The 14,216-nt window shown below is 37.4% G+C and overlaps 1 protein-coding gene across 2 annotated transcripts in view; it reads left to right on the top strand.

Annotated features, from left to right (window-relative positions):
• Nucleotides 1–8,043: 8,043 nt before the first annotated feature.
• LOC100500774 (forkhead transcription factor N2/3) overlaps nucleotides 8,044–14,216 on the top strand; it is a 64,634-nt gene continuing 58,461 nt past the window's right edge. Inside the window, exon 1 of one of the 2 annotated variants that reach the window (XM_041612366.1) lies at nucleotides 8,044–8,377. The gene's annotated coding sequence lies outside the window, so the exon portion shown is untranslated. Of the gene's footprint in view, nucleotides 8,378–12,724; nucleotides 13,444–14,216 lie in introns of those variants that run through there. The other variant, XM_041612364.1, reaches the window with a different exon arrangement.

The raw sequence follows: 14,216 nt of genomic DNA, 5'->3' as shown, positions 1-14,216 counted from the left end.
TCATCATATTTCACAGAATTGGAAGGAAAATGGTCACAAAATGAATCAAATTTGTAATATATGGATACATGCTGCATTGCCTTAACACTTCATGTTAGAATAGCATGTTTTGTGGATGTCTGAAATAATGTTGGTGTCTATTGTAAGTGTGTGATTGATCAATAACTGTTCCAGATTTCTTTGAAGGAATTAGGACACGTATAAGATAAAAATGTTGAAAACTTTAATAGGATGGCGATGATGATAGAAATACAGTCTGAATCCACCATATGAAACTGATTGTGAAAACAGCTTGGTTTTTGCAATGTTTCCCCTACATAGATCATAGCATGTGGTACATGAATGATATGATAGCGTTAACTTCATGTGGCGTTGGAAGAAAACAGTTTCAATTTTTGTGACCTGCCAATTCCGCTCCCGAAATGGCTCCCTCGCAGATGAGATGGAAAATTAAATCAGTTTTTCCACCACCCGCTTCACCCCTAGGGACAAAGCAAAGGGGATTTCAAACCAAAGTCTTTGAATTTTGGCATTGAATTGAAAACATTCCCCATTTGGAAAGGGCAACACCCCTGTTGATGTTGTTAACCTAAAGATGGAGGCCCGCGCCCCGCAATTTGTCATCCAGGCAAGGGGTCTCATGTTAAGGAACATGAAGGTTTTTTTTCCTCTCTTTTCGGCTCAGAATTTTGGGGAATATCTTGTGACTTTCTTGAAATATGCTTTGAACTTGTTAACCAAGTATGTGTAGGGCCAACCTATTAGATTCAAAATTAAAATTAGAATTATTATTAAATTGTACAGTCCCTTTACCTTTCATCTGTTCCTTCATTGAATTCACAATTTTGGGATACAATCTCCATATCTCTATATTCATTTTTTAATTCAATGGAAAGGAAAAAATCGTTGGATGAATTTCAAATGAGCGAATTAATGAATGACTGCACTTGCAGATAAGTACTCTACTCCTTCAAGATTGACTATATCAACAAAATCAAGCAAATTTAGAATGTGAATATGGAGAGACCTGGAATATTAAGTTGCAGTAATGTCTGATATTTGGTTGCTAGGCAACTCATCATCAGCAGATGGAAGAGTGGGGTAGGGAGAGTTTTTTCATAAATCATAAATGGGATATATGATGCAGGAGCGTATCCTTAATTTGCTTTCATCAATAAATCAGGGGGATAATAGGGGATCCATTAGTTGATGTACCCGGCATGGTTTTTAAATGTAATAAAAGATTTCCCGGGCATATCATATGGTTATTGTATTTATGAATGTTATGGTTAAGTAGAAGGATAGATTATAACGAGGTGATTATTCCATGCCTAATGAAGGGTGCGTAGAAAGGTAATTGGCTATTGCCATAGTTGCCATGGTTACAAACCGGAACATTTACTGGTTGTTTTTGCAGTTGCCATACATCCATAAAAAACATTAGAGCCTTTGGTTTTGATATCACTAGTGTATGATTTGTCTACTTATATTCGCCATGGTATATAAGAAAAACTGAGTGACTCACACTTAAATATTTATCATAAATCACTTTCATTAAATGGCTAAAACGGCACAGAGTCAGGTAAGTATTATGATAAAGTTGGAAAGTTATAATGATAAGATGGGATTTAAGATGATTCTTTTAAGAGAATAAAAAAAAAGAATCGGATTATGAACTCCTATATTTTATTTGGGTTTTCTGACATCCGTTTGTTTCGTTTCCATGGTTACTTGTAGGGGTATTATATTTTACTTTCATTCACCACTTGTCCACTTCATGTAATTGACCCCAATATTCAATTTCTTCATAAAACATAAGATTTCTCTGAACAACTTCATATCATCAATAACGTCTTGGCCATTTACGAAAATTTTCCATTTGTCAGAGTTTTATATTTAGACATTTCATAGAAATACAAACAAAGTGAACTGCCCGTGTGCTAAAGATGTCTAACAAGGGGTGTGAGGTCTGCAGAGCGCGTCTTCTACCTGGTAGTCTTTCGTAAAAGGAGGCGGCAAAGACGTCATTGCCCGAGGCAATGTATCCATGCATGTAAGGCATATGTAGTCCTGTGTGTACATTTGGGTGTATGCATTTTAAAATGCAATTTTGCTTAAGGCTTAGCTGCTCTGGTCGTCCAGGTGACGTGCACTTTTCGTGCGTTATGAGAGATGGGAGGATCAAATAATGAGAAGAAGAGGAGCTGAGAATAGAGGGTGTGCGTGCGTGTGTAAGTGAGTGAGAGATGGACAGAAAGAGACTGACAGAGAGGGAGAGAGAGGCAGAGAAAGAAGGGGTGGGGTGGGTGGGTGGGGGATGTTGGATGTTGGTAGGTAGGGTTGATGGAGATAAAGAGGGGAAATACATATAACCAAGATCATGCATCAGTCCTTTTGTCTTTTGATTCAATGTGAGTTGGGATCAGCAAATATTTGATTGCCTCTCAAGACTCCTGTAAATTTCTTCCAATTCTGTCTTCATCTTGCCTTTCCTTATCTAAAAAATACTTCATATTGGTCATTATCGTGTGGTGTCACATTACTGGAAAGTGTTGATTGTTCACCGGTACACCACGCCACCGAATTGATGTAATTAAAGGGGTTAACGTTGTATGCATGGTGGGATTCTGTTACCGGGTAAGTGATATATTAAACAACTTGCCGAGAAGGTCATCTTCCTTTGCACCAATCCGGTATCTTGAATGAGCGATGTCCTCTGTATACAGTAACCCGATAGGACATTGATACGACCAGTGATATGTACTTCTTCTATCATGGACAAACTGTAAAAGGTTGCATGATGAAAAGTTCAGCTTCATAGATGAACAACCCACTCAATCGCAGAGACCAAGTTTAGCTTGATTGTCGCTATGGCGATGTGTATTGTTGCCATGGTGACTCCTCACAAAAGTAGAATTTTAGAATCACATCATGGCTAGGATATGTTTTGGTGGTGAATCACAATCCAGGCCAGCGTATATTGTTTTGTAGGCTTCACTTGTGCACAGCGAAATTGTCCTTATAATATTCTGCCTCTTTGTGGGAGAAGCGGCTCATTCATGTCGCTTCATTAGAAAATGTTATGAGACTAAAAGTAATATCAACATATATTTTGAGAATTTTACCCCCAGAGCCCCCAAAATGTTCTCAATGATGTTTTCAGCTTTTCTTTCACTTGCTCTTACATACATTCATTCATTCGTACCTTTTTTTCCAGCTTAATTTGGGACCTTCATGTATTTCATGATAGAATTATGATCTTAACCTACCGATCCATTATGAATTATAGATTGAGCCATGGGGGTAAACATCGTGCATGATAGCCGTTCTACTACACTATGTGTATATTGGAAATTCCATGTACATGTAGGCTATCTTTGGACTTTGAGCCAAATAATTATTCTTATCAATATCCCCATAAACCTGATCTTACATAGCAGAATTTTTAATAGGTTAGGTATCGTAAATGCTCCACATATAGGCCAACATACCTTATATTCCAGTGAGAATGTGAAACAAGGTGAGACAAGAAGCATGATATGAATTTGGGTCAAGACTGTTAAATATTTGTTATAATAGCAAATGAAAAAACTTCTATGATAAATCTACTATCAGCCAATCAAATTGAAGGATTTCAGTAGCTTTTTACTCTTATTGCAAATTATAGGGGGGCACAGTTCAATGGATGGTTCTCAAAGAGGCTGTTCTCACTACGTTCCTAAAACTAGTTTACTGGAAACTAGTTTAGTGGAAACTAGTTTAACGCGTAGTGAGAACGGTCAAAGCGGTCTTGGAAGCGATCTTCTAAACCAGTTTGGAAAACCACCTCGCGATGTAGTTTTCAAGATCGCTTTGCCTCGTTAAACTGGTTTTAGCGTGAGGACACAACCACTCTTCGGGAAGCGATCTTCGCACATTTTGAGCGCGCTACTCCTCACGACAGGTGTAGAATGCCTATGCTGCGGTTTCGAATTTCGTGCGAAACGTGTCACCCCACTGAGAGCGTTTCCATAGCAACAAGAGCGCTTTACGTGAAGTGATTTTGAAAACCACTTTCGTTTGATCAAGTGAGAACGCTAGCAAAGCGATCTTCCAAAGTGGTTTCCTGAATCGGTTTCCAGTAGAAAGCGTAATGAGAACAGCCTCAAAGTAGAAATGGGCATCTTAGCCTTGATCTGCTTGCCACTGATTCACTTAGAGTAGAGGGGTGCAAACAGATTCAATTTGTCATTAAATATCATTTATGAATTACTGTAAACACATTTATCATATTGTTTGACATTATTCATAATCGGAAATGAAACTTTGTTTGCATTCACCATACCCCTCCTACGCTCGTCAAACCATATTTTTGGCACGAGATTAAGAGTGTTCAAATACCTCTTCATGGGACTTGCATCCCTTGTCACGAGGACAAAGTTTACGCTTATTAAAAAGAGGGGCGATGGGACCCAACAATGGGCGGAAAGTGAAGTGCTTATCCAGAGCTAATCTATTGACCAATCTCAAACACCAAAAGAAAAGCCCCACCCTCTTTCAAGGTACCGCCATGTTGCAGGTATGCTATTGGTATTTTGGATTATCATGGAGTAGCTCATCGCATTAAGGTGTCTGTAATGAATGGGGGAAAGGGGAAAATAAGCGATTATCGCTTTGTTTCGTTGAGTATAGGCCTTTGATGGTTTAGATAAGAAAGGCAAGCCAATGGATGATATCTTATGCTGATACCAGCTTTGCAATTGGTTGAAATCTTTTTAAGTGTGAAGAGCAGGAATTAGAGGGAACATCATTAAGTTAAATTTGAACTTCTCTCTGCAGTCTAGACCACTAAGCTTCAAAATAGCAAGCCTCATTCAAGATGATTTTCTTTAACTTTAAATTTGATCCAAGGACACAGCCCCTTAAAATTTTGTCAGGTCTTCTATCTTGCAATTGAAAAGGAAATTAAGCTTTCCTTTAAAATGAAAGATGAACCATTATCTGATTACCATGTACTAGAGGTTGATGCTTCGTGAATAAATAATGAAAATACAGCATCCATACAATAAAATGGTTTGGATCTCACAATAAGCTACATTTCTAATCAGCGGTGTTATGAGAATAAACTTTTGAGGGACTCGGACATGGTGCAGGTTTCCACTGGTCCAAACTGTTCACGTCGACCAGTAAATGCCCAGATTTTCCATTTTTTTTACTGGTCCGAACCTTAAATTTACTGGTAACCCAAAATAAAGAAAAACTTGAAAAAAGACTGAAGTTTATTTTGCTGTTTTTTATAGCTTTTATTGCCCCCCCCCAAAAAAACCAAAATGCACAAACAAACAGTACACACACAACATGAAAGCTATTTCTCAATTTTGGAGATTCATTTTTAAGATGCCAGAGCCACTTTTATAATTTACAAAAAAGGATAAAATATCATTTTTGTCAGTTTGATACATTTTTTATTGGTCATGTCCGACCAGTAAATCTGTCTTTTTCTGAAAAGTTACTGACCTGACAGCAATTTTTACTGGTCTGGGACCATCGTACCAGTGCCAAAGGTCGTGCGCTGCATGGTGTATTGGGTGAAATTTTTAGAAAAGTGCGAGTGAGCAAAGCGAGCAATAAAAGATCTTGACCTTATGATACAACAATCAATTTTTGTGATGGATTTTTACATAACATTCAGAAAAGGATAGTATATTTCATCCTTTTTCCTTCTTTTTATTCATCTTTTTTTTCTTGATTGCGAAACTTTGGGATCCATACCCCCAGCCCCTCTTATCTCCCATCTGTATACCAGTGTTTTTCATTGAACCCTCTTCTTTTCTCTCATTTGTTTGAGTTGAAAGTGGAAAGAAATTATACAAGCATTCCACAAAGGAGGTGGTTAATATTCATCTCGACCCAAGAGAGGGGGATAAATAGAATTTCCGAGCCATGCACGCTGATGTCTCTATGGTGATCTGTGGAGTCATTTGCAACCTCTTTTCTGCTGCGGGAGTGGCTATTTTGATTGCTAAATGGTTGTGGTTAACTCGATTTCAATTTATAGTGAATTTGTAGCAAATAACAATAAAATTTGACCAGGTTGAGACTTCAAGGAGGGGTGTCTTTTTACAGCAGTTGTCATGGTGATAGTGATGCATGTACTATGAAGTAGGAAAGGGGTCTTTGTGCCTTTATTTTAACTTTGAAAGGGACTAGGGTAATCATTCCTGATTGAGAAAAAAAAAAGTTGGAATAGAAGTAGGTTACAGATGATACTCATCATTCAAAGATTTTTTCCGATAAATGTAACTATATTTTTTCAGAGAAAATTTGAAATATTACTTGAAATGTCTTCAGGAAATAGATTTTTTTTTCAAAGCAGAACATGTGAAAACAGGCTGTCACATTTTTTGTTTACATTTAGGAATCATTATGAAATTTAATGTTGTGTAAAGATCTTACCCAGATGAGGCAATGAATAAAAAAAAAAGGAACGGATCGATTACAGAAACCAGGGAAACGTGGTGGATACTTTGTGTGTTCCAGTTTTAGCAAATGGAAACTATGGATGTGGGACTTTTTGGGTCAGTAAGGTGGAAAATAGAATTTCATCAAAAGCTCTAAATTGGGGCCGATATTAAGCTTAAGCCACTTTCATGAGAATTTCAAAATAATGCTTATTTTCTACTTTTATGCAAATCTGAATTGGATGTCCCATTTCTTTGCCGCAATGTATTTTCATATCAGAAGTTCTTAAAAGGTAAGGTGCTAGCAAGCAAGAGAAAAGGGGAGATTTAAAGAAATTACGCCCATGCGAACTTACTTTTTAATGAAGAAGCAGAAATAAAATCTTTGCATTTGGAACCTGGCATCTAGAATCAATTAAAATGGTGAAACTTGGCGAGGGGGGGGGTTGGTCTTAGGGGAACTTTGATTAAAACCCTTGCAAAGTGATTATCCTTAGCTGTGGATGATGGTGGTATAATTACAAACAACTGACAGTCTTGTCACTGATTTGGATATGAACTATACCTGGGCTGTTGAATGAGCCTCATTTACTCCGACTCTGTTTGTGCAGTGTGTCAGCTGCACAAACATATAAGAGGACACATAGCTTTTTTCTTAGGGTAAAGGGCATGTTGATGTGGTATGGAAGGTAGGGGGGGAGGGAGTGTAGTTATATATGTAATGGCAATATGAAAATTCATCAAAATGTATGAGTTGGAAAGGGTTCACAGCTTCATGTTTGAGAGTAAAGATTTAATCTTGTTTCTATGTTCTTTATTTGAAAAAAAAATTTCTACAGAATTAATCTAGGTGCAGACAAATTATACATGGAATACTTTAATAGCTACATGTAGATCAAATGAATGTTTTCATAATCAGTGTTACAAGTTGTTTGCATGTGAGAGGGGAAAGCTAAGAAATGTCCAAGATTTCTGTAAGATTTGCTAGCAACTATATTAATCATGCATGGATTTACACCGACCCATTCTATCTTCATAAGATGTTAAAGTATTAATGCAGATGATATCTTAATCATTCAGAAATACTAATTTATTCAATTTTTTTAACAATTCATCCCATTGAAATGATGATTGTTATCCTCATCATCACCATTCAAATTCAGTTTGAGCCATTGCAAAGTGATGCAATGAATGTTCAATTTGATGGACGTGAAGCATGTTCCCGTGGGAGGTGCAAACCAAGAGAAAACCACAGGAGTTATGATGGAGAGAACATCATCACCCCAACCCCAAGGGCAGAAAGTAACCATGACCTAAATGTAGCTGCATAGCTCAAGACCCCCCTCTCTCCACAAATGCCAAGACATCATCAACCAGCGTCAGAGCGGAGCCTCCTGCTCCCATTTTCCTTTCTCTCTACTACCCCGCATCTTGGAGAGCTTTGTGCATGCTCATTTGCACCACTTTGTGCTGTGCTGCAACTCAAGGGGTGAATCACTTCTCTCTGTCTCTCTCTCTCGCGTCTTCCTCCATCCCTGTTGGATGTGTAACCATAGCAACGTGGATTGCGTCGTCACCCAGGCAGCAGCCGCAGCATCTCCTTGCTCCGTCCCTGCCTCTCCTCATTCTCTTAGCCGTGCAAAGCATCTCCTATGCCGTGGAGCAAGAGACGGTGATTAGCGTTCCGAGGACGACGTAGACTTGAGATGCGATGTGCATGGTCTGGAGTATATTGCATGGCAGAGGGCAAAGAAAGCTATTCGCTTGATCAAACAGGGTTGCCTTGTCAGATGACGATGGTGCTAGGCTTTCGGGAGCGTTCTGCTCATCATTTCTGCTAATTAAGGAGTTTTATGAGTTTCTTGAGGACAGCTTTGAAGGTCGTTTGAAAGTGATGATCTGTTGTGGATTGATATGGAGGAACTCTTTCCAATGAGGTAGATATTGTGTGAGATTAGTGCACGTTTATCTCATAATAGTAGGCCTCAGACCGAGGATTTAGTGTGTTACTTAAATGTATTTTCCTTGTATTGTCTTGATTGTACATGTACATTGTAGAACATGGCTATTATTATTTTCAGTAATTTTACATTATTCTGTCTATGGTTTTCGAACACAAGATAAAGAATGGTTTAAAAATTGATTGACCACAGAATTGTATGTCATTAGCATTACATGGTCATTTAAATATCAAATGCTGTGAATGAGAGTAATAGTGAATAGTTGTACTTGGCATTCACACCTTGGTTTCGTTAACCATGTAATGAAAATGTAATTCCATAATTTTTTTAAGGATTATTAATTTCTTGTTATAAATTTTCTGAATCCACTTGCTTGCACTTTATTCCTTTCTTCTCACCATTGATCATGATCTAATGCGTATTTGCCTTGTCAATAATTGCTTGATAGACCTGCTTTATATTGATATTTCTAATCTGTTTGCCTCCTACATTTGAATGTGCAGACATTTCAAATACCATTTCCCCTTATTCAAGATTCCACATGGAGTTTGTTGGCTGTGGTGCTCAGCAAATAGGCCATGCTAAATTGTAAACTTTCTAAATGCTATTCATTTTCCAAGCACATTCAGTTTAAGTATTCATATGCACAGTGAGTAAATAAATAGTTCTTATTATTGCACTGGTCTTTACCCCTCCCGAGTAGTAAGGGATGGGTACTCTCATGTGATGGCATTGGCATAAATCCCTGGGGATGGGGGGAATATATCCCCCCATTTTTGGAGAGGGGGGATGGCATGTACAAATATCCCCCCACTTTTTAAGAAAGAAAATATATTTTGATTAATCCGTTAATAATATAGTTTAATATCTGTCATAAACAACCATCATATTTTAGAATTTCTATTTGAAAATGCGAATTAAAACAAAAAAAGTGGTTATTTTTGGCTTGCTCGCTTTGCTCGCTCATATTTTAGAATTTCTGTTAGGAAATGCGATTGAAAACTAAAAAAAATCGTTCCATTTGGCTCACTCGCTTCGCTCGCTCACAAAATAAATATTAAAATGTGTGTAAGGGGGTCTGGGGGGGGTCAGTGAGAGTGTGTGCTTATACCTAAGTGTGAGATCGACAGGAAAAAAATCATCAAAAGAAGTCAATCATCCCCCCACTCGTAAGAGTGGATTTACGCCTGTGTGTGATGGTGAAAAATAGTCAACAAGATGGGCACAAAGCGAGAGTAGGAACAATACCAATGAAGAATGTGAAAAGAGAATCTGTCTAATTGCATTTCTTTCACCTTGTAGAGAAAACTGAGAGCACTCATCATGAATTCAGAAATTAATGTGTACCGGAATACATTTTAGGAGTTTTTGAAAACAGAAATATAGAATACAATCACAAGGGTTAATAGAGTTCGTACATGTAGGTTTACTTTAAAATAATGTACTTTAAGTTAAATTCCTTCTCTTCATTTCCTGATGCATTATATGGGGAGGAATAAAATAAATGAAATAACTGTACTTTGTTGTGGATTGAATTTATCTAAGTGTTTTATTTTTTCTTTTAATATGTTTATGTAGTCTTATTTTCGTGCTATGATAAATTGATGTATACTCATGAGAGGGTGAAATATATTATGAAGGAGAAAATTTGTAAGAGATGTCATCAAGAAATGTGCAGGCATGCATAAGGGTTTCAAATATTACTGTGCAAGAGCAAATTTGATACACGTCTCATTGTGGTCTACTCTCTCCCAAATTACAAGAAATAAAAATCGTAGAAATCTCCCCATTAAATCTTTGAAAGATCAGAAATTCTTCTTGATGGGATCTTTGTCGGGAGTTTCGACAATTGCACGGCTGGATTGTCAGTCGTGTTTGATTATGAGCGGGAGGGCAAACAGAGTCGTCAAATTTGTCGGTGAATCGCCTCGAGGCTCTGCAGGGAACGGGAGCATGGCCCTCCATCATCAACATAGCAATTAAGGGAGGGATGCACATCGGTGTCTGGTAAGAACTTCGTTCTTAGGACATGGGGATGGTGATCGGACAATCTCCCTCTTGTATTTACTCTTGGCAATTCTTGTAGTCTCCTCAAAGAGACTTGAGCGTGCCATCGCATTTACCAGGTACAGTAGTGCGGTCCAAATCTAGGCATCAGAATCAACTCAACCTCTTGACAATTCACATTTGATTTGAATTGCACACCTAACTTCTTATTTACACATGTGGAAGAGCATGTCTTGATTTCACATTTTGGAATTTGTTCTGAAAATTTATAAAAGGGAACCATGATTTAGACTATTTCATTGAAAATTGGTATTAACACAAAAGTGTGCTATTCATTAAAAAAAATGAATGCATGTATACGCTAGCTCATATATGGTAATATAAGGAGATTATTGTTATATTCATAAAGAAAGTCAGGATATATTATACTATGGTCATGAGGGATACGCTTATATTGAACTATATCCTGGGAATGAATGCACAGGGGATATTGCATAGATTAATGGTAGTCATGGTAACCAAACTCTTGCATTTATGGAAAAAGTTACAGGGTGCCAGCAGACTTACAAGCAACCTCATGTACGTAAGGAGCATGCTGATTGGCCGATTAGCTGGCTGTAGCTGCCTGCAGGACTGGGTTGGGGAAAGTACTCTAGCGGAACTGAATGAATGTCAGGAAAGAGGGGGTCTTTGAGGTTGTAGATGAAGGGGGGGGGGGGGGTGGAAGGAACTTCGTCATACAGAGGATATGAATGATGAAATATTGTTGAATAAGTAAGAATAGATTTGAAGAACTGCGAATGATCACAAACAATATAGATGATGAATAGATATGAATGATTATGAGCAACCATCCTTTCTGTTAGTCAATGAACTGTAAAAAATAAAGTTCAGAGAATGAAATTTTAATGGAACTTTTACATGTAACACATGGATATTTTCTTTAAAAAAAGTTCAATAACTTGAGTTATTGAAATGAGTTCGAAAGCCAGTGTATTTTTTGTGTTTATTTAAATCAAGTGCACATAAATTCAGTGTTATGGGCGGTTTTGCCAAGTTTACAATCCAAACAGCTTGTTAACTTTTTGAGTAGTAGTCAATGTACTGGACATGCATTGATCTTAAGATGAAACTATGCAAAAGGGAACTGAAGTTGAAGGAACTTTTTAAAATGAAATGAAATTTAGCACCTTTTTAGTCTATGGTTGGATGGTTTCTATGACCTAATGCTCATGGGAAACATATCCTTTCCTGTTGGCTCTCGGTGATAAACAAGTAATATTATCAAGCATAAATATTAATTCAGCCAGGTGTTGCAGAGCTGGTGGGGTTAGACGGGTTAATCGCTTTCGCATGTGACCAGCTAGGTTGGTTGTTTTTCCTGTTTGGTATCAACCCACCAGTTTCCTCTAAGAAAGATTTCCTGTGTCAGGAACCATTGTTGCCAGGATAAACTGTGTTAACTCATTAGAAGCACATGGGACTACACATAGAAATTTAGGCCTATAGTGAAGAGGGATATCATGTCAACTACGGCTTTATGCTTTTCAGTTTAATATTGGTATATATAACCATGTAGTTATATGATGCTCATTCTGAATAATGATGAAATGCAGTAAACTTGGCTAAAGTTGACTTGCCATATAAGTCAAATAATCACTCAATTCAAGGCATTTTTCAGAGAAGAAAATGTAACAATTTATTACTGGGTATTTACATCTTCGTAGTCAAAATTTGCATAAATAGTAAAAAAAAAAGTACAGAAATTTAGACACATTTTAAAACCAGTTTTTTTTCTATAGAGGCATCCATGAATAGAGAAATAGAGAGAAACAAGAACATCAGGGTGTGCTGTTTACTTTTCATTATTTGTAAGATACAAGTAAAAAGTGTATCACAACCCTGAAAAAAATTACATCATATGACAGGAATAGAAGTTTCTTCTTTTCAAGACATTTCTCAAGATTTCATCACAGCTGCATTCAAGGCGTTATTGTTGTGGTTAATTCACCTGATGATAAAACCTTTTTTGACTTGTGTTGTGTCGAAATCTATGGAATGGATTTAATAGAGATTAAATCAAGTTATAACCTGCTTCAGTCAATGGCAGTTTGCATTATTTTATGACTTGGATTACATAAATAATCTTTATTGAGTGGAAGATTTAACTGAAAGAGTTAAGTTGAAATAGGCTTTTTCTGCATTGAAGTGATTGTATATGGGAGCATATTTGTTTGTTTTTGTTTGGATAGGTTCATCATCATGGATAAGACACAGGTTCTTCAATGCCTATGCGAATGGTGTATACAATAATACTTCCTTCAACTTTAAATACCTTCTTATTGCTCTTGCTATTTTAGTGTTTCCTCTTGTAGTTTTGACCTGCCTTAGAACAAAGACATGTGGAAAATGTGCCTGCATGAGGAAGATAAGATTCATAAATCTGTTGGCTTGCACTTGCAGTCCCATGGTTTTGTAGGGTACAGCGTGTGTGTGTCCCAGATGTGAAACCAGCTGCTCTGTCCAATCACAGAGCCCGATACATAAACCTCTTGCCAGAGAGCAGGAGTTGGATGTGTTATGACTCACATTGAAAGCTTAATGCTGCTGGTACTCTTTTTTCCGTTGCCCGTCGGATCTACTACTCTGACTGCAGGCAGTACTACGTATGCACCGGGCACCGTCGTCCGATCCCTGCTTTCCTAAGCCGCTAGCCAACACTGGAGGGGCCGTCCCCATGCATGCGTCGTCGCCACTTTAGCCGTCTTCCGTTTCTCTTTCCCTCTATCGCGCGTCCTTTGCCTATAGAGAGGATATCATTCATTGTCTGCTTTACGAGTGCTGAGTCAAACTGTATATGTTGTACGCGACTTCTACGAAGGATATATTTATGCCTGCGCATGGCAGCATTTGAGTGTGTTTTGTTTTCTTTATTTTTTCCCATTCTGGATTTTTACTAAGGAATACTTTCACTATTTTCTGGATTCTTGTAAAAACTTCTGAAGCCATCAATCATGGTTCACACTAATACAGTGGTGAGTGCCCTTTAACTTCAAGGAATACTGAAGAATGTCATGAATGTAGGCCCTATTTGCAAAGTTTATTACATCATACATATTTATATTTAATTGAAACTTTCCTCTCTTTCACATAGACCTACAGTATAAGAAGCATTTCATGTAATGTACATTTACATCCAAATGCTATAAACTATTTCTAACGTGTGTGTATGCTTTATTCTCATTGTTCAGTACATATTCACCTACTTGATAAGGAAAACATTACATAAAAACTCATTCATGAATATATATAAAGGGAGAGAAATATGGTGTTTAGCATTTCTGATTGGGTTGTGGTTGTTAAAGTTTTCATAAGCTTTTCCTGATAAATTCCCTCACAATAAGCTTTGAACAGCACCTGGTGCAAATGTTACAGAACCAACTGCTGCAGCAGTTACCATCATCACCAATTGTTTGTTTCTTATCATTGAAACAAAGATGTATTGGATTTGGTTTGATAGAAAGGTTTTATATTTATCAGTTTTAGCCATATCAGTGATTGCCATATGGTTGAATCTCATGGGTATTATTTTTGTGAATTTGAATTACCACTCCATCGCCCATTGCAAGTTGATATATTTTCTACTGGGAATGGTGTGTTATCTGCAAATTAACAGAATAAAAACGCGCAAGTAGCTTGATTCAGTTGTAAATGTGTCATTGTACAGTATATATAGATATAAATTAAGCCTGAGTCGAATCGATTTTAAAATCGGTGTTCGATCGATGTCATCGAACACCGGTGCAGA

Source organism: Lytechinus variegatus, chromosome 7 (assembly GCF_018143015.1).
Source record: "Lytechinus variegatus isolate NC3 chromosome 7, Lvar_3.0, whole genome shotgun sequence".
Lineage (NCBI taxonomy): Eukaryota > Metazoa > Echinodermata > Echinoidea > Temnopleuroida > Toxopneustidae > Lytechinus > Lytechinus variegatus.
The sequence above is the reverse complement of the archived record's forward strand: the minus strand, read 5'-3'. Positions and strand labels throughout refer to the sequence as shown.